The sequence below is a fragment of the Myotis davidii genome, unplaced genomic scaffold, assembly GCF_000327345.1.
Source record: "Myotis davidii unplaced genomic scaffold, ASM32734v1 scaffold1895, whole genome shotgun sequence".
NCBI classification, from domain to species: Eukaryota; Metazoa; Chordata; class Mammalia; order Chiroptera; family Vespertilionidae; genus Myotis; species Myotis davidii.
The window spans coordinates 14,036-19,433 of NW_006286306.1; the positions used below are offsets into that span (position 1 = coordinate 14,036).

The 5,398-nt window shown below is 46.8% G+C and overlaps 1 pseudogene; it reads left to right on the top strand.

Moving 5' to 3' along the window:
- Positions 1-2,290: 2,290 nt before the first annotated feature.
- Positions 2,291-2,917, top strand: LOC102751305 (annotated as a pseudogene).
- Positions 2,918-5,398: the final 2,481 nt, after the last annotated feature.

Sequence of the window (5,398 nt, forward strand, 5' to 3'; positions counted from 1 at the left end):
TGGAAGGTCAGATAAAGAGCTTTACAGATAAGGAAAAGCTAAAGGAGTTCATCACCACCAAACCAATATTATATGAAATGCTGAAAGGTATCCTTTAAGAAGAAGAGGAAGAAGAAGAAAAAGGTAAAGATACTAATTATGAACAACAAATATGCATCTATCAACAAGTGAATCTAAGAATCAAGTGAATAAATAATCTGATCAACAGAATGAACTGGTGATTATAATAGAATCAGGGACATAGAAAGGGAATGGACTCACTATTCTTGGGGGGGAAAGGGGTGTGGGGGGTGTGGGAAGAGACTGGACAAAAATTGTGTACCTATGGATGAGGACAATGGGGGGGTAAGGGCAGAGGGTAGGGTGGGAACTGGGTGGAGGGGAGCTATGGGGGAAAAATGAGGAACAAATGTAATAATCTGAACAATAAAGATTTCATTAAAAAAAAAGAAATGCTGATCAATATAATAAAATTGCAAGAGGGCCTGAATAGCCAAAACAATATTGGAGGAAAAGAACAAAACTGGAAGACCTCTTAATTTCAAAACTTACTGCAAAGCTACTGTAATCCAAACAGTATGGTAATGACATAAGATAACCATCTAGACCAGATGAATAGAATTAATAGTGCAGAAACAAACCAATACATCTATAGCCAATTGATTGTTTTGCAAAAAGGTCAAGATTATTCTGTGAGGAAAAGAATAGTCTGTTCAACAAGTGGTTTGGGACACATACAAAATAATGAAATGGGGTCCTACCACACAACCCATATAAAAATTAACTGCCCTGAAAAACCAAGATGGCAGCGTAGGGAGTGGACCTGTGCATGCTGCTCTCTCACAGGTAGTTTTCCTCATTGAAACTACCAACTATGAGGCAAACAACCACCACTCAGAACCATGGGGAAGTTGGCCCAGTGGAAGCTCTACAACTGGAAGGAAAGAAAGAACATTGAGACTGAGTAGGATGTGCAGAGACACCAAGTACAGAGGCCAACCCAACAAACTGTAGATTTCAACTCCTCTCATAGAAAGAAGAGCATTGAGACTGAGTAGGATGTGCAGAGACACCAAGTACAGAGGCCAACTCAACAAACTGCAGATTTCAACTCCTCGCATACAAAGAAGAGCATTGAGACTGAGTAGGATGTGCAGAGGCACCAAGTACAGAGCCCAACCGAGCAGGCTGCAGATTTCAGCTCCTCGCATCCGGAGGGATGCAATCGGGGGGGCAGAGTCAGGTTCGTGGCAGGCCGGGACTGGGCCCGGCTGGGCCGGCGTTGTGGAACCGCTGTACCAGCAGGCACACAAACATGCTCACCAGTTCGTCTCACTTGGGGCACTGGGGGACGGCAGACGGGCAGTCTGTGCACTTGGTGGAGGGCGTGGTCCGAGCAGGAGTGCTGGATGTTCAGCCACCAGAAAGGTCTGGAGATTTTGTCTGGCGGGGAGCCGCTCGGCAGGGGACAGAGGGCCAAACTTCGTGTTTCCCCAGTGAGGCTGGGACGCCCCGGTGAGGACGATACGGCCCCGGTGAGATCAGGGTGGCCCTAGTGAGGTTGGGACGGTCCCGGTGAGGTCGAAACGGCCCCAGTGAGGCCGGGACAGCCCCAATGAGGTCGGGATGCCCCTGGAAAGATTGAGACGGCCCTGGTGAGGTCGAGACTGCCCCGGTGAGGTTGGGACGGCCCGGTGAGGTTGAAACGGCCCTGGTGAGGTCAGGATGGCCACAGGGAGGTTGAAACGGCCCCGGTGAGGCTGAGACAGACCCAGTGAGGCTGAGATGGCCCTGGTGAGGTTGCAACAGCCCCGGTGAGGTTGCAACAGCCCCGGCAAGGTTGCAACTGCCCCAGTGAGGTTGAAACGGCCTGGGGAGGGTGAAACGGCCCCAGTGAGGTGGGCCCTGACTGGTTTGGCTTAGTGGATAGAGCATCGGAGTGTGCAGGAGGCAGCTGATTAATGTTTCTTTCTCATCGATGTTTCTAACTCTCTATCCCTCTCCCTTCCTCTCTGTAAAAAATCAATAAAATATATATATTAAAAAATTAACTGAAAATGGAGCAATTATCCTATATAATAAGAGAGAAATATGCTAATTAGCCATTTATGCTAATTAGTCACCACCAGTCAGGTGCTTAATAGTCATGACCATCAGGCACGGCCCAGGAGCAGCCTCCAGTGGAAGTGGCCACCGGTTGGACGAATGCGTGCAGGTCCACAGCGCTGCCCAGACCGGAAGCCACCCTGCCCAAGGGTCACGAACAGGCACACCATGCTGCCTGGCCTAGGAGCGGCCCCTGGCGGAAGTGGCCGCTTGTGAAGCCATCATGATCCTGTGCTCCGGTTCCTGAATGCCAGACGGAAACGCCGGAACTTCAGCAAACAGGCCACCAAGATCCTAAATGAGTATTTCTATTCCCACCTGAGTAACCCGTATCCCAGTGAGGAGGCTAAGGAGAAGCTCGCCAAGAAATGTGGCATCACCAGCTCTCAAGTCTCCAACTGGTTTGGCAACAAGCAGATTTGCTATAAGAAAAATATCGGAAAGTTTCAAGAGGAGGCAAACATCTATGCCGTCAAGACCGCAGTGTCTGTCACCCAGGAGAGCCACAGCCACACCAGCTCCCTGACACCCCCTTCCTCTGCAGGCTCTGGTGGTTCCTTTAATCTTTCAGGATCCGGAGACATGTTTCTGGGGATGCCCGGGCTCAACGGAGATTCCTTCCCTGCTTCCCAGATGGAATCACTCGACACTCGATGGGCCCAGGGGGCTCCGGAGATAACCTCAGGGAGGCCAGATGAACAGCCCTCAGGAAATGAGGGCAAACGGCAGCTGGAAGGAGGCTGTGACCCCATCCTCAGTGACGTCCCCAACAGAAGGACCAGGGAGCGTTTATTCTGACACTTCCAACTGATCTCATCCTTCAGGGCCACAGGTTGGGGGCTCACGAGGTGACTCTTGATGAAAGGACAAAGGCATCCAGAAAGCAAGCCCCAGAAACAGGAGAAGCACAAGATGGAAAGGGCAAATGGGGGTCACCCTGCCCGAGCCCACACAGTGCTGGGGTTGCTGACTACATGGCAAGGAGAAGGGGGATCTGTCTCCCCTTTTTCCCCTTCTTTTCAATCTTTTTCTCTCCCCATATCTTACACAGAAACACACCCAGAACCCTATCTTTCAAATCCTCTCTCTCTCCCATAGACACATACACAACTATTCTGTGTTTCTCTCTCATAGACACATACACAACTATTGTTTCTCTATAGACATATATACATTCTCTCTCTCTCTCAGGCAGGTATATGACTATTCTGTTTCTCTCTCTCTTCTCTCTCTCTCTCTCTCGTTTCACCCATTCTCTCTCCCCCACCCCTTAACTGCTCTGGGATCTGTGGAGATGCCAGCCTTGCCCTACATACCACAGATGCCAAAAATGGGGACACAACTTCTGGACTCCCAGATTGGAGAGGGTGCAGGTTGGGCTGAGAGATCTGCCCCGACCCCCGCACAAATTTCATGCACCAGGCCTCTAGTTTAAATATAAGAGCTAAGCCCTGACTAGGAAACTCAGTTGGTCAGAGTGTCATCCCAATTCACCAAGGTTGCTGGTTTGATCCCTGGTCAGGGCACAAACAAGAATCAACCAATGAGTGCATAAATAAGTGGGACAAATCAATGCTTCTCTCTCTCTCTCTCTCAAAATCAAACAAGAAATAAATATAAGAGCTAAAACCATAAAATCCTTAGAAGAAAACTTAGGAGTAAATACTGTATAACCAAAACTAAATTGGAGTTACTTATGTTGGTGACAAAATGGAGTTGACCAAGATAAGCACATTAAAGAAACTTAACCTTGCCTAATGTAAGTTTCAGGATTTATAGCTCTTCTCAAAAATCAGGACAGGATGCCAGCTAAGCCCCACACACCAAGTCTGTTCATGCCATCTTTGGACTTTCTGTTCTTTGAACTCAGCTACCTTGACACAAATAAGGAAGAAGACTACTAGGAAAACAATAAGTGGAAAAAGCCAAACACCTTCTGCATTTATCCTTTAGTCTATTAGCAACTTGAAAGTTATTGCTCCTTAGTCTTGAGATTCCAGGTTTGTAGGTAAAAACTTGTAATAAACTCCTTTCTGCTTTGTTTTATTCAGTGTGAAGAGTTGGTTTTTGAAAAATTTGGATTTGGGAATGGATTCTTAAGTATGACAAAATAGCACGAGCCACAGGAGAGAAAAAAAATAGATGAATTAGAACATCAAAAGTGAAAAAGTTTGCGCATCAAAAGGAATTAGCAAGAAAATGAAAAGATAACCTACAGAATCGGGGGAATTGGATATTTGTGAGTCATATATCTGATAAAGATCTAGCATGCATATATGTAAAGAAGTCATAACTTAACAAAAAGACAAACAACCCAATTAAAAAATGGGCAGCAGACTTGAGTAGATAGTTCTCTGAAGAAGATATACAAATGCAAACAAGAACATGAAAAGATGTGCAACATTAAGGAAATGCAAATCAAAATCACAATGAAACATTTTTTACCTACCGTATTTGCCGGCGTATAAGACGATTTTTTGGCCCTGAAAAATATGCCTCCAAGTGGGAGGTCGTCTTATACACCAGGTACACTTCAGATAGACTGCCCATAGTGCTTGCCCCGTGCCATAGTGGCCTCCCGATGCCCGCCCACTTCATTCCACATACCGTTCAGGCATCAGCAGCGCTGCTGGGTGTATGCTCGGCTGCTATGCGATTTTGCGAGTGTGGTAAATTCGGGTTACCGTATATTTCTTTACATATGCATTGAAGATTCACGATTTTGCGCTATCATGGTGCCTGTTAGAATGTTGAAGAGCTCGCACTTGGGCACTAGTGAGGTCCCAGGGAGATGCTGATGCAAGGGTGGACCAGACTGCTATAGTGACAGGGCGGGCAAACAGGGAGCAGGGACCAATCAAATCAGGCTTTGTATACAGCCAACAGCCAACCACAATACTGCCCCATTGTACAGTACAGCATAGAAAATGTCAACCAGTCAAACCCCTATCATCCCTATCATGGCACCAAGATGTCGTTGATGAACTTTTAATATCAGATGATGAAGAGGAGTTTGAAGGCTTTTAAGGTGAAACTGTCACGCCAGCAAACTTGCTAGGGACTTGCCCGGCACTTGCTCTCTCCCTCTGTTTGTTATCTTACTTCTATCATTGACAGTCCCTCTAGGTTGTGGGCTGCCTGCCTGTGTTCCTGAGAAGCATCTACGGTACCAGTCTATAGAGTGTGTTTTCTTTAGTGAATTACCGGTATGTTTACCGGTAATAAACTTGCACTGTTTTATGTATATGTTTGCTTACATACAGCCTTGTGACAGTTTTCCTGCATGTCATAA